Below are 16,064 nucleotides of genomic sequence, written 5' to 3'. Positions count from 1 at the left end.
TAAAGTTTATTACAGGGGCTTCCCTGGAGACACAGTGGTTAAGCATCCGCCTGCCAATGCAGGGGACATGGGTTTGAGCCCTGGTCCGGGAAGATCCTACATGCCGCGGAGCAACTGAGCCCGTGCGCCACAACTACTGAGCCTGTGCTCTAGAGCTCGCGAGCCACAACTACTGAGCCCATGTGCCACAACTCCTGAAGCCCGCACACCTAGAGCCCATGGTCTGCAACAAGAGAAGTCACCACAATGAGAAGCCTGTGCACCACGACGAAGAGTAGCCCCCGCTCGCCGCAACTAGAGAAAGCCCATGCATAGCAACGAAGACCCAACGCAGCCAAAAATAAGAAATAAAAATAATAAAGTTCCCTTAAAAAAAAAAAAAAAAAACAAATTTCCCTTTCTACCTCTCCCTAGTTACCCTATTTTCACCTATGTGGCAAAAACACTAGCTCTGCCCTCTCTTTACCCTCCCCCCCCAGCCAGTATATGTTCTCTGATTTCTATTACTAATAAAGCCTACTAAATTTCAGCTACGTCCATGGCCACACAGCTGCAAACAACATTTCCCTGTTTCCTTTACAGCTTAGTGTGCTACAAGATTAGTCTGAGCCTGAGGAATAAGAGAAGTTACATGTGCAATGTGTGTGTGTGTGGGGGGGGGTCTCTCCTTGAAGCCTTCCTCTTTCCTCCTCTCTGGGTTTGAAATGTGCATATGGCAGACACCTCACTCTGACATGCAAACAAGGACACCACTCCTGGGGACAGCACAAGACAGAAGGGACCTGGGTCCCTGAATGACCCCATGGAGCAGAGCTGCCCTGCCCACCTTGACCACTTGCCTCTGACTCCTATTCAAGCCACTGTATTCTGAATTTCTTCGATAGTTACTTTAACTTGTACCCTAATCAATGCAAGTACAATTCACTTCTCCATGTGGACTTAACAACTGTTTTACATACCAGGTACCCCCCTTTTTAAAAGACATACTCTCTTAGCAACTTTCAAATATGCAAGGCAGAATTACATACTATAGTAACCAGGCTGTACATTACATCCCCAGGACTTATTTATTTCACAATCAGAAGTTTGTACCTTTTGACCCCTACGATGTACCTTAATAGTTGTTTCAAACCAAAATGTCTTATTAAGAAGTTTCCAAAGAATTGTTTTCTACTTAAAACAACGATACAGACTGTTTTAAGATCTTAAGAAATATCTGTGCATTGGGCACAAAGGCTTAAGATCAATTGCCTGCCCTCAGGAGATTTCTATCAAGTAGAGGAAAACAAAAGCATAGAAACAAATAAGAACAATAAAATTCTATGATACGAGTCAGTATCCATGAGTGGGAGGGGCAACCCAAAACAAGGAACAGGTAAGTCTCTCGGGAGAAAGAAAAAAGAAGTGGAAATCAGGAAAGAAGGTAAAATCGGAGCAGATCTTGGAACGTGAGTAGTCACTAACTGAACCAGCTGGGGAATGGGACGAGGTGAACTTTAGATGTCAAGTAGACCAGGAAAAGGCACAGAAGTGTTTTGGAACAGCAGGGAACAACACAAAAATTAAGCATTTGACATGGCAAAGTCCTATGATACAAGGAGGATGGGGCTCAGCAGTAGTCAGCATTTGGCCTGCCTCGTATGCTACAGGATGCCTGGAAGCTCGGGTTTTATTCTGTAAGCTGGAAAATTATTTTAACCATGTCTATTAACAAACTCCCAGAACTGTATGCAAATTCTGTGCGCATGAGCATTTTTTCTGGAAGGGGAAAAAACACTCAATTTCTTTCGGTAGCCTCTCAGATTAAATCATGATGCAAAAAAACGCTAGGAACTCTGTAGAACACCAATAGGAATCACTGAAGGGTTTTAAGCAAGAGAAGCACATGAACAGATTATATTCTAGAAAAATCATCCTGGAGGCAGTGTGGAAGACAGAACGGAGACTGGAGAAAAGGACACAAGTGAGGGTACTACTGGAAAAATCTAAACAAGAGATGTATGAAGGCACGACCCAGAGCAGGAACGCAGGGAAGGAGAAGGGGACGGGACAGGGAAAATATGGAGTCCAAAGACGTGCTCACAACTCCATGACAGCGGCCAGGCAGCTGGACGGAGAGCGGCGCTGCTCCGACTTCTCAAGCAAAGAACGCAGGAAGAGCTGGTTTCGGGGAGAAGGGTAACAAGCTCACCTGGGGGCATACTGAGTTGTAAAATGCCCACAGCCATCCAGGTGGAAACGAACAAAACGTTCGACATACAGGTCTTCAACTCAGAACGAGGTCTGCACTGGAGATAGAAAGCTGTGGTCTGCACAGAGGCGGGTCTACAGCATCACCTAAGGAGAGTGGATGGAGAGCAGCGACTTCCAAGGGGAAGGACGCGCCAAAGCTTCCAGGAGGTGGGAGAAGGGGTGGCTTGGTTTGAAAAAGCATATTCATACTTGGAAAAGCAAACATTACCTACTGTTTTCAGATTATAAGGTATAGAAAATAAATCTGAGTAAACCTTCAATCTTCTTTGTATCACTGACTCTCAGTGAGAGGATGGGAGGGAAGAATCACATACCCACCGCCCCCACCCCAAGCACCACCAGAAGAGGAGCCAGAGATTTTTATTTATCAAAGGGAAAAAGCGTTTTTAAAAAACATGTTGAGAAACACTGGTTTAATCTGAAAAAGAAACCCAATTAGAATTCAAGGCAAAACTACCATTTCAGGGGTGGCCAAAAAGACGAGAAGCTGGCAGAGGAGTCCGCTAAGGTCTGCAGTGGACAGTCAGAAAGGCATAAAGGGGACAGGAGGGTGTGCTCAGAGTCAGGGGAGGCGCTTTGGGAAGAAGGCAGTACAAACAACACACCAAAAAAAATGCAACGTCAGGATGATGGCCCCGACAGGATGGGTTGATCTGACTGGCAGGGCAACGGCAGAGGCCAGGGACGTGATGAGCGAATGGAGGACTTCCCTGGTGGCGCAGTGGTTAAGAATCCACCTGCCAATGCAGGGGACGCGGGTTCAAGCCCTGGTCCGGGAAGATCCCACATGTCACGGAGCAACTAAGCCCGTGCGCCACAACTACTGAGCCTGCGCTCTAGAGCCCGCAAGCCACAACTACTGAGCCCACATGCCACAACTACTGAGCCCGCCTGCCTAGAGCCTGTGCTCCACAACAAGAGAAGCCACTGCAATGAGAAGCCCGCGCACGGAAACAAAGAGTAGCCCTCGCTCGCCGCAACTAGACAAAGCCTGCGTGCAGCAATGAAGACCCAACGCAGCCAAAAATAAAATATAAGTTTCAGAATTTTTTGGTAACAGGAAAAAAGAAGTACTCATCTTCTGAATAATGCTTTATATTTTAAAAAACTGATGTTCTAGAATTTGTTATAATCAAATTTCTTGTATTTATCCATGCACCCCAATGTTGACTGCAGTACTATTTACAGTAGCCAAGACATGGAAACAACCTAAATGTCCACTGATAGATGAATGGATAAAGAAGATGTGGTGGTAATAAATAATGCCATTTGCAGCAATATGGATGGACCTAGAGATTATCATACTAAGCGAAGTAAGTCAGAAAGAGAAAGACAAATACCATATGATATCACTTACATGTGGAATCAAAAACAGGACACAAATGAACCCATCTACAACAGAAACAGACTCACAAACATAGAAAACAGACTTGTGGTTGCCAAGGGTGAGGGGGGTAGGGGAGGAGGGATGGATTGGGAGCTTGGGGTTGGGAGATGCAAACTATAATATCAAGGATGGATAAACAACAAGGTCCTACTATATAGCACAGGGAACTATATACAATTTCCCATGAAAAACCATAATGGAAAAGAATATGAAAAAGAATGTGTATATATATACATATATATATATATGTATATATATATGTATATATATATGTATAACAATTACTTTGCTGTACAGCAGAAATTAACACAACAGTGGGAATTCCTTGGCGGTCCAGTGGTTAGGACTCAGCGCTTTCACCGCCGTGGCCCAGGTTCAATCACTGGGTTGGGGAATTAAGATCCCACAAGCCTCGCAGCCAAAAAAAAAAGAAAAAGAAATTAACATAACATTGTAAATCAACTATATTTCAATAAAATAAAATTTTTAAAAAATTTCTTGTATTTATCAAAAAAAAATCCATATCTCTTAAGACAGTTTCAGTTACACACCAACCCAGATGCTATAGACAAAGCATAGTTCACCAAGTTTCCAAACTGGATTTTTAACCTAGTGCTCTTCAAATTTTCTTACAAATCCCTATTGACTAACCATAAATACCATCTTTTTTTTTTTTTTTTTTTTTTGGCCGTGTTGGGTCTTCATTGCTGCACACTGGCTTTCTCTAGTTGCAGCGAGTGGGGGCTACTCTTCATTGCGGTGCACGGCCTTCTCATTGCGGTGGCTTCTCTTGTTGCAGAGCACGGGCTTCAGTAGTTGTGGCACGTGGGCTTAGTTGCTCCGCGGCATGTGGGATCTTCCCGGACCATAGCTCGAACACGTGTCCCCTGCACTGGCAGGCGGATTGTTAACCACTGTGCCACCAGGGAAGCCCCATAAATGCCATTTTAATCATGGATTTCATAATTCTCCACTATAAAGTCCTCAGCTCTAGTACACGTTACTGTCCATACGTCCACACAGTTGGTGACTGCTTCCACGACACTCAACCATTCTCAATGACTCACACTAATGGAGAAGCTGACCATACATACTTCCATCATTTAAGTTTAGTGCATGGTCTTTAGGCTTCAAATTTATCTCTGACGTTCCAGTCATAAACAAACCAGACCCGCAAGATAAAACATCCTTCCAACTCCTCTAACTTCACCTGAGCTGCCAGTTTACAGCAGCGCAGCAGCTCGTTCAGGCCTGTGTTTAGGTGACGGGGCAAGCAGACCTCAGAAACACTACTATGTGTCTACAACACAGGGAATATAGCCAGTATTTTATAATAGCTGTAAATGAACTATAACCTTTAAAAACTGTGAATCACTGTGTTGTACAACTGTAACATACAACACTGTACATCAACCATACTTCAATTAAAAATAAATAAACAGAAAGAAATGCTATCATAGGTCTTGTGCATTTGTATTAAATTACAATTTCTCAAAGGCACTGAAAATATGCCAAGTGTGAACTCTGCAGCACTGCTGCAGGGTATTCTGGGGAGAGAGGGCATCACTCCCTCTGCATACTCTGTGGCGACTAATCTGCATATTGCACAAAGAGCTCTTGCATTTCTATAAGATATCATAAATAAATCACCTCTGCACGAGACCTCTATTTCTGAAGCACTTTTCCACGTGTTTTCACAGTAATCCTCCACACCAGAAGGAAAAGGTAAGAGTCTCAACTTTGATGGAGAAACAAAAATAGACAATTTATTTGCCCAAAATCGTAACAGCTAGTTAACAGTGCAACCACTTAGTTGAGAACATCCTCTTCCGTTCCGAACTCTTAGGCCTTAATTGTATTCATTCAATGCACATCTCCTGCAAACCAGGCAACGTGCTGGATGAGAGGAACACAGAGGTGGAAACACTAACACTAATGATAACAGGAAAAAATGGTAGAAAAACAAGGCAATTTCCCAAATATCAGACAGCCACAATACCGAAAGAAGCAAATTTGTCAATTTTGAGAATGGGACGGGGGGCAAAAAGGAAAAAGACAGGTTAAAGAAAAAGTAAATACGATCTGAGACCACCACCCAGAGCTTTCCTGGAAGCAGGGGACCATGCTCAGGTCCACCCCACTACTTACTCACCAACCAGAGGACATTTCATGCCTAAGACAGCTCAAGCTTCCTTTTAAATGATGAAAAAGACATAGCTACTTTTACTCTTTAAATTTTATCTAGAACCCTTTAGAATTCAAATTATGTATAAGTGTTCTTGGTATCAAGAAGTGATTAAATACAAGAGTGACCTTCAATATAAAAACTCCTGCTTTTTACACAATTCTAACAACCTACTGAATACAGCTGTGTTACCCAGCTGTTTCTTTCTCTGCCTTACACCTTTAATTTGCTCTTCTCTCAAGTTACAGGTAGCTGTCAGCCAGATGGACGGCCTGAGGAAGCTTCGGGTAACTTAATCCTGTGTTTATACATACATTTGGTGGCATCTCCAAAACATCCATGATCCTTCAGTAACAAATGTAATATCCACAATCTTACAATAAATGGTCTGCTTTTTTTAAAACCAGATTTCTATTATGAGTACCAGTGCAAATCCCAGGATGTTAATATAGACAGTACTGTGGGAATTAGGCACATATTATGAACGGTAACCAGAAGGTATACAGCAACTATTAAATTCTACTTTAAATTCTTATGAAAAGCAAATCTGCAGCAACATGAGTTTTTTGTAGTTGTTTCCCAACCTTGTCTGATCATAATCATCTTGGCGGCTATTAAAAACAAATTTCTAGCACCCACCTCAGAAATACTAACTTAGAATATCATACCTATATTCTATTTCTTAACCCCATAGAACCACAGCAGAAAAATATTACAATCTAACATGATGTAATTAAATTATTTCAGGAAGCTTTGTTTTTAGACTATCTCCTCCCACTAAAATAAAATTGTAATAAGATTGTTAAATACTGCAGTAATGTGGAGTTGAGTAGATATACAATCCCAGTTTACAAAGAGAAAAGTGAAAATCCACAGATAATTCAGTCACAAATGAAAACTCTGGAGTTTTAAGCACTGACAAAGTTTTTGATTCCCAGATCCCAGTCTCCAGACCCACTGGTGGTTTTAGCAAAGAATTTTTAAGCTCCACAAAGTAGCATGAAGTCCAATGACTTTATTTCTTCAACCTGTACTTTATTAGGTCTCATACAATTCTAGGACTTTCTGCAAAAGAAAAGTTACATAATCTTAATTAAAATTGTGAAACTGCAAAAATTTCACTGGGTCCAACTGAAAAATGCAACTAAGCATTTGAAAACTCAGCAGACACTAAATATTTTAGTGTACACTATCCCTTTCCAACTGCAACGTGCCTAACTGAAGATGCTAGTTCAATCCTGTATTAAGGGCCGTCCAAAAATGTTTCCACTCAGCAGTTGGCACTCCAACATAATGTACTTAAAGAGGAATGCCTCACTCTCACTCTCCCCACAAACACATAGTCTGACTTTCACAGCAAGTAATCAGGCTTCCCATATATGTGTAGATAACGTGCATAAAAGGGAGACATGAAAGTCAATTTCTCTGCTCCACTCCTACGTATGTGCCACAGAGAAATGAAAACACATTGTCTACGCAAAAACGTTCACATGAATGGTCACAGCAGCATTACATATAACAGCCAAACAGTGGAAATAACTGCCCGGCAACTGATGAATTTTAAAAATGTGGTCTATTCATACAATGCGATATTATGTGGCCATAAAAAGGAATGAAATGCCAATACCTGCTACAACATGGAAGTAAAAGCCAGTCACAAAAGACCACATATTGTATAATTCTGTTCATATGAAATATCCAGGACTGGCGGATCTACAGAGAAGTAAAATAGTGGCCGCCTAGGTGGGGGAGTGTGGGAATAAAGAATGACTGCTAATGAGTACGAGGTTTCTTTTTGGAATGATGAAAACTGCAGTGATAGGTGCACACTCTGTGACTACACATGTGAACAACTTAACGGTATCTCAATAAAACGCTCCTAAAAAAATCAGCAACTCTGAAAATAGCCCCCTTCCTTCAACCCTGTTAACATATATTAATTAAGAACTCTTGGGCTTCCCTGGTGGCGCCGTGCTTAAGAATCGCCTGCCAATGCAGGGGACACGGGTTCGAGCCCTGGTCCAGGAAGATCCCACATGCCGCGGAGCAACTAAGCCCGTGCGCCACAACTACTGAGCCTGTGCTCTAGAGCCCACGAGCCACAACTACTGAGCCCGCGTGCCTAGAGCCCGTGCTCCGCAAGAGAAGCCACCTCAATGAGAAGCCCGTGCACCGCAACGAAGAGTAGCCCCCGCTCGCCGCAACTAGAGAAAGCCCGCGTGCAGCAACGAAGACCCAACACAGCCATAAATAAATAAATTAATTAATTAAAAAAAAAAAAAAAAAAAAACTCCTGGGGGACTTCCCTGGCGTCGCAGTGGTTAAGACTCTGCGCTCCCATTGCAGGGCGCCGGGTTCCATCCCTGGTCTGGGAACTAGATCCCGCATGCATGCTGCAACTAAGAAGTCCACGTGCCGCAACTAAGACTCGGCACACCTTAAATAGACAAATAAATAAATATCTAAAAAAAAAAAAAAAGAACTCTTGGGAATTCCCTGGCGGTCCAGTGGTTAAGACTGTGCTTCCACGGCAGGGGGCGCGTGTTCCACTCCTGGTCCGGGAACAAAGAACCCGCATGCTGCGCAGAGCGGCCCCCCCAAAAAAAAGAACTCTTGGTGACCACTTATTTGGAATAAGATATGCATCAAAATCAAGTTTGAAAAAACAATGATAAAAAGCAGGATGGTGGTACTATGACTGGTTAAAACTTTTGTTTTGTATGTCTAAAATGTTTCATAAGAGAAACATGTTCTTAAAACAATACTTATTGTTGCAAATCACTTGTCCTAAAAGCTGAGCAAGATATGTAGTAAATATTGACTAACTGACGGGCTAACGAGCACCTTTTCTCTACAAAACGGCTTGGACTCAACCGTCTGTATCCCTCAACTGAACTCAATTACTGGGGTACGGTCCTCCATAAGATCCATCCTTTGAAAAAAAAAAAATACTGAGAATGGTACCTGACCAATCAGAGTAAAAGAATTTTCAAAGTCCCTAACGGCCTATTATCAAAAGAAGAATATTCCATAGTGGTTTAAATATTTTCAATTTACAGTGTACATTTATTTATCCCACGGTGTGCGTGAGGTATAAGCAGTTCACTACCTACACGAACACTTGTTTAATTTTCTGGCAGACTGAAGAAAAGAAGGTACTAGAAGGGTGTGGCAACTCATCCAAGGTCACACAAGTCAGGGCAGACACCAGCATTCTGGTTTAGACCAAACCTCCCGGGGAAATCGCACTGACAGTTTCACTGGAGGACTTGCTTGTTTTGCTGCACGTCGTAAAAAAACAGGGGAGGGGGGAGACCGTCAGTTTCGTTAAGAACTTGTACAGAAACGGGGCGCTGGCTGCGCGGGTAACCGCGCGCTCGTGCGGGCATCGGGCCGACTCCGCAGGGCGGCGGCCAGGGCCCAGGACCGCGGGCCCGAGGCCCCGGCTCCCAGCGGGGAAGCCCCAGCTCGGAAAGTCCGGGCACGAAGGAGAGAGTCTCGGGGTCTCCCTGGGATGGTGGGAGAAAGACCAAAGGAAGAAACGACCTAGCGTGAACCGTGCCGCCTCTAAGGGTGGCAAAAACGAACACGTGAAATAGCAACAGCAATGACAGCGGCGTCGGAGCCGCCGGGAGGGGCACCGGGAACCTTGGGGAGAAGCCGCGGCCCGGCCGGCTGGCGGGCACCCAGGCCGCGAGCCCCGCGCACGTACCCCTCGCCCGAGGCCCACGCCCGCCGACCCCGCGCCCGGACACGTCTGAGGGGCAGCGGAACGGCCTCGCGCCCTCAGCCTCTCACTCCCCGCTCTGTCCCGCGTCGGCCTCGGGACGCCTCGGGCGAAGCTGGGAGAGGGCCCGGCGCGGCCTGCCCGCGACCCCGCTCCCCTCACCTGACCCAGGCCCGTGCCCCCGAAGAGGTGAAAACGCGGCAGCGGCTGCTCCGCACAGGATTCCACGGTGGCGGTGGCGGTGGCGGTGGCGGCGGCAGCTCCGACCCGCGGTCCTAATCTACCGCCGCCGCCATGTTGGCGGGTGAGGTCACCCGGCGTGCTTCCGTCAGCGCAGGCGTCGGGGCGGGGCGCCAGGCGCGCCGCCAGGGGCGGATCCGCCTACCCGAGAGGAAGCCGGGACCACGGAGTCCCGGAGGCCTGTTTGTGTAGATGTAACCCGGAAGAGCCGCCCTCTCCCGGCCTGCTCTCCTCTTGGGGAGCAGCTCTATGGTTCCGGGGAGGCGGCGCCCTTGGACCGCTGGGAAGGAGGCGGACTCGGACGGGCCCAGAGTCGTGGGTGCGGAGGTTGGCGACGCCCGCCGGAGGAGCTGCAGGCGAGCCGGCTGACCGAGCGTGGAGTCCCGGGAGCTGCGGCGCCGCAGCGCTGGGTGGGGGGCTGGGCCCTGAGGGTACGGAGCGGGCGGGGGGGGCGGGGGCGCCGTAGCGCCGCGAGGAAAGAGCGCATCTGCAGCGGCCACTGGGAGGCGGTGTGGCGTCTCCACCGCGCCCTGGGGGAGCCACTGTGTCCGGGCGCCTGATACGGCCGGGCGGAGGAGCCGAAGGCTGCCTGGGGACAAAAGGCCGACGGGCACTGCCTGCTAGTGGGGTCAAGGGTTCTTTCTGGGGTGACGAAGATGTTCTCCGGGTGATTGCGCAGCTTTGTGAATACACTTACTTGAAGCCATTTAATTATACTCCGTTATACACTTCAAAAAGGTGAAAATCTCAATACAGCCGTGAAAAAAGAAGTGATAAAAACCTGAACTGATAATGAGGGTGGGTGGCGGAATCCGAAAGAAGGTTGGAGCTCCGAGGCTTTGGGCCCGAGTGACTGAGAACTCGGGTGGTGCTGTTCATAGTGAAATCGGACAGATTTGCCAAGAAGAGACTTAGTGAGCTAAGAAAACTATCAATAATTCCTTGATAGTATCTATTAACCAGGCCATATTAAATTCCCCCGATTCTCCAAGTAATGGCTTTTATAGTTTCTTTTAACATCTTTATTGGAGTATAATTGCTTCACAATGGTGTGTTAGTTTCTGCTGTATAGCAAAGTGAATCAGCTATACGTATACATATATCCCCATATGCCCTCCTTCTTGTGTCTCCCTCCCAGCCTCCCTGTCCCATGCCTCTAGGTGGTCACAAAGCACTGAGCTGATCTCCCTGTGCTATGCGGCTGCTTCCCTCTAGCTGTTTTACATTTGGTAGTGTATATATGTGTTACTCTCGCATCGTCCCAGCTCACCCTTCCCCCTCTCCGTGTCCTCAAGTCCATTCTCTGCGTCTGCGTCTTTGTTCTCGTCCTGCCCCTGGGTTCATCAGAACCTTTTTTTTTTTTTTAAGATTCCGTATAGTTTTTTATTTAAACCAGGATCATGCATTGCATTTGGTTGTTAAATCTTTTAAGTCCCCTAGTCTTAATTTTTAAAAAGTTGACTTTTTGAATTATACAACAGAAATTTGTCAGCAATAAAAGAAAAGCTGACCGTTGTTACATGTGACCATATGGATTAATTTCAAAAGCGTTGAGTCAAAGAAGCCAGACATAAAAATGTACCTACTGTGTGGTTCCATTTATATGAATTTCAGGAACAGGCAAAATTAATCAATGGTTATAGAAATCAGCACTGTCGACTGGGAGTGTGGGATTGACTAGAAAAGAGCTTTCTCTCTAGGGTGATGGAATTAGTCTCTATATTGTGGTGATCACACAGGTGTCCTAACTCATCTAATTGTACTTTGTAGGTCTATGCAGTTCATTGTATGTAAATTTCAAAAAAAAAAAAAAAAAAGTCACATGGAATAATTCCGTGTAGTTAGGTTGCCAATTTGATATATGGTTAGGTAAATTTCTTTCAGATTGCTTTCAGTTTTAGGGTTTGCTTTTTCCCCTTTTTAAAATTTTTTGAATATATACCACAAGGATAGCATATGGGCCAATGGAACAGAATAGAAAGTTCAGAATTGTCCACTGATTTTCAACAGAGACAATTCAATGAGGAAAGAGATACTCTCTTCAGCAAATGGTGTAAAATATATAATGCTTTTACAAAAATTAATCACAAGCAGTTCATGGGTTTTTGGGGTTTTGGGTTTTTTTTTTTTTCTCTGACGGATCTTATGAGTGACACAGAGACCTAGACTGCAGCCTGATGTGATAATAAAACCTAAACTCTAGATTGAACTCATTCATTCTCATTCATCAGTTATTTATTGAACGCCTACTATGTATGTACCAGGCAGTATGCTGGATGCCGGCAAAAACCATGACATGGTCCCTGTTGTGAAGCTCACATTTTCGTTGGAAAACCAGATAAGAACATAGGAATGAAAGGAAAAAAACAAAATAGTTTAAAATTGTGGCATGTCCTGAAGTAAACAAACAAGGGACAGGAGTAGAAAATTAAGGTGACAGGGTGTTGATGGAAACCTCTCTCCAAGGAGGGGACATTTTAAGTTGAAACCTAAAGACTGAAGAACAACCCAAGGGGCAAGTGCAGGAAAAGATCTCAGGTAAAAAGCTTGAGAACAAACCAGTAAAGCTTGGAGCTGGTGAGAAAGGGAGGAGTGATGAGGTCAATGGGCAAGGCCAGCTCCTCCAGAGCACACAGGAGCCACCAGAGGTTATAAATTAGGGAGTGATTAGAGGCCAGCTAGGTTTTAAATTACTTTCTGCTGTGCGGAAAATTGGTTGGAAAAGGCTGAAAGTGCAAGCACGGAAGTTAGACTTTCACTGCTTTCTGCCACCATTTGTCTTTTCTTTTAAAAATTCCTCAACATTCAAAGACATGATTTTCATCTACCTCCAGTTTCTGTGTGTGTGTGTGTGTGTGCACTCCCCAGCAGACAAACTGAAGCCTTACCTTATCTATTCTAGTGACTCAGTTTCCAGATAAACCACAGACTGAGGCCTTAGCTTGGGAGCAGGTAAATCAAGGAGCACGCAAACCGTCTCTTAAGTGACTAACCTGAAAGGAATTTAGGTTGGCAGTTTTGGTGAAGCCATAGTCAATACACTTATCTGGGAGTGGGATTTTTGGAATTTGTCTGAAAAGCTGTTTTAGTAAAACTTCTTCACAAGGCCTAAGCTAGTATAGGAGGAAATTGGATTTGGAAAACTACCAACTAGTTAATCTTTGCATGTACTCATAATAACTTTTTCACTTGTGCTTCACTCTCTGAAGCTTACCACGTTCTTACCAGATAGCACCTGCCCTGTTCCTCGGTGAATCAGCAAAATACTGCAGAAAGTAGTTGTAAGAGCACTGACATGGGGGAGAGGAAAGCAGCACAAAAGGCGATGTTAAGTATACCTGTAACACTATTTTATTTAAAAAATGAAGTCCTAAGGCAAATGTGACAAATGTTAATTGTCAACTCTGGGTGGTGGTACATGGTACATAGACATTTGAATTCTTTGTACTTTTCTGTATTTTTTAATGTCTGAAAATAATGATAAATCATAAAAATCAGCACACTGTTTTCCAAAAAAACAAGAGCACATTGATCTGGATAGTATCACATCTCTTCCAGACATTGTTTTCTTAAGTGATTAGACATGTATTAGGTTGAGGCTCCCAGTCTTCAGCCCCAGGTATTTGCAGAACATTGTAAAAATAAACAGGAGGAGGACTTCCCTGGCCGTCCAGTGGTTAAGAGTCCACGCTTCCACTGCAGGGGGCATGGGTTTGATCCCTGGTCGGGGAAGTTCTGCATGCTGCACGGTGCAGCCATAAATAAATAAATAAATAAATAAACGGGAGGAAGGATTGTAATCCGAATGAGTGAATACCACCTCATCCTGACCTAGCTTGCTAGAGGCATGCATATGCCTGTCTTCTGGGATGATGAGGAATGAAATTACTAGTGCAAAACTAGTTAGATGAGAGAAACAAGCCTACCATCTGGTTCAGTTGATTAGACTACCGATCAAATTGAGATCAAATGCATGGATTTCCGTCGCCCTGTTAGTTTTACTGTTTTGTGGCTGAACCCTTCCCTTATCCAACACCACCACTTTTTTTTTTTGGAATTGTTTTTTTATATACATACACTTTTAAATATTTATTTATTTATTTATTTTATTTATGGCTGTGTTGGGTCTTCGTTTCTGTGCGAGGGCTTTCTCTAGTTGTGGCAAGCGGGGGCCACTCTTCATCGCGGTGCGCGGGCCTCTCACTATCGCGGCCTCTCTTGTTGCGGAGCACAGGCTCCAGACGCGCAGGCTCAGTAATTGTGGCTCACGGGCCCAGCTGCTCCGTGGCATGTGGGATCTTCCCAGACCAGGGCTCGAACCCGTGTCCCCTGCATTGGCAGGCAGATTCTCAACCACTGCGCCACCAGGGAAGCCCCAACACCACCACTTTTCTCAAATACGTGTACCAACTTGTCATACGCTACAAAGAAGTGTCCACTAGCACAGCTGGACAATAATTTGGCATTTGTATTAAGAGCTTTAAAAATGGGTGTGCCATTCCCATTAAAAGGACATGCAATGCACTGAGGACACAATATCACACATGTACTTCTCCTGTAATGCAGCACCTGAATGTAATTATGAGGAAACTATCAGACAAAACCCAATTGAGGGACTTTCTACAAGTGGCCAATTCCAATGACTAGTACTCTTCAGAAACGTCAGTATCAGGAAAGACAAAATCTGAGGAACTATTCCGTATTAAAGGAGACTAAAAAGACAAGGTAATTAATACAATAGGTGATGTTGGATTGGATCCTGGATCAGAAAAAAAAAATATTGCTACAAGGAATACTAACGGAACATATGGCAAAATTTGAATATGGACTTATTAAATTTCCTGAATTTGACGTACACCCTTAGTCTTATGAAACACACACTGAACTATTTATTGACTCATGAAATTTTATATATATATATATACATATATACATATGAAAAGTGATAAAGCAAATATAGCAAAATATTAATAGTTGGTGAATCTAGGTGATGGGAGTTTATCGCACTATTCTTACAATTTATATTTGAAATTTCTTCAAAATAAAAAGCTAGTAATAAAAACGTGTGTACCCTTTGGCCCATAATTCTATTATTAGGAATCTATCCTAAAAATAAGTTTTCAAAGTATTTTGCCTTTATAAAATGTGGGCTCGAAGAATTTCTCAATTTTCTGAATAATTTTCTGTAAATGGATCCTGGTAATGATGTTGAAAAATGCACATGCTCATTCAGAATTCCAAATCAATTATGTAGGTAGTCCATGCTAAAGAACGTGGAGCGTAACTCCTCACTCCTTAAGTGTGGGCTGCACATAGTACATCTTTCCGAAGAGTAAAGTATGGAAAGGGGAACAAAAGAGTAACTTTACAGTGGAGAAACCTGACAAGCACTGCTTCAGCCAAGTGATCAAGGTCAACACCAACAGTCAAAAATCAGGCTGACAGCATGAACCCTTGATGTGATGTGATGAAAATGGCACTTTCCCTCTGTGCTCTTCCTCCCCAAACCCACAACCCCTGACCAATTATGTGAAGATCCCCAGAGGTGTACCTACAATATGCCTAACAGTATCCCTCAAACTGTCAAGGTCAACAAAGAGGGAAGTTTGAGCAACTGTCACCCCCAAGAAGAACTTACGAGGCAGGTCAACTAAATGAAAGGTGGTATCCGGGATGGGGTCCTGTAACAGGAAAAGGGTATTGGGGTGTAACTGAGCAGGACCCTGTGAGGCCTTCCCAGAATAGACCCTCACCCATGTCTTCCGCCTGCCCTTTGTCTGCAGAAAAACTTCAGTCAAGGAATACATTTAATCAGACAAGTGGGAAAATGCAGAAAGGCAAACAGTCAAGCAAGCCAAAATAGTAATACTTTAGCCATTACACAGTCAAGGACCTCTAGCTCTCCCGCAAGGGCTGTACAGTTAATGTTCTGAGCCGGGTCCTTCCAGCTGTTCTGCAGACACGGAAGCCCCCACCAGGTGGGAGAGGTTAGCTGCTCGCTGCCCACAGCACACAGGCCTCAGACCAGTTGGAGCTAGGTTGATGATGCTGATTCCCGATTACCTCACCACCAACCAATCAGAAGAAGCTCCACGAGCTAATCATGCCCTGTTCCTGGAACACTGTAAGACTCCTCACCACCCCCTCCAGGTGGGACACACAGTTTTGAGGGCATTAGCCTGCCGTGGCCCCCTGTGCCTGGCAAAGCAATAAAACTATTGTTTTCTACTTCACCCAAAACTCCGTCTCCAAGATATAATCCGGCACTGGTG

At 44.5% G+C, this 16,064-nt stretch overlaps 1 protein-coding gene across 3 annotated transcripts in view; it reads right to left on the bottom strand.

Annotated features, from left to right (window-relative positions):
- The window catches only part of BCL2L13 (BCL2 like 13), a 60,918-nt gene extending 51,008 nt beyond the window's left edge, over positions 1-9,910 (bottom strand). For 2 of the 3 annotated variants that reach the window (XM_061206101.1, XM_061206102.1), the window contains exon 1: positions 9,715-9,895. The gene's annotated coding sequence lies outside the window, so the exon portion shown is untranslated. Of the gene's footprint in view, positions 1-9,714 lie in introns of all 3 variants that reach the window. The other variant, XM_061206104.1, reaches the window with a different exon arrangement.
- Between the last annotated feature and the right edge of the window lie 6,154 nt (positions 9,911-16,064).

Source organism: Eubalaena glacialis, chromosome 11 (assembly GCF_028564815.1).
Source record: "Eubalaena glacialis isolate mEubGla1 chromosome 11, mEubGla1.1.hap2.+ XY, whole genome shotgun sequence".
Lineage (NCBI taxonomy): Eukaryota > Metazoa > Chordata > Mammalia > Artiodactyla > Balaenidae > Eubalaena > Eubalaena glacialis.
This window is presented reverse-complemented; position numbering and strand designations above follow the sequence as displayed.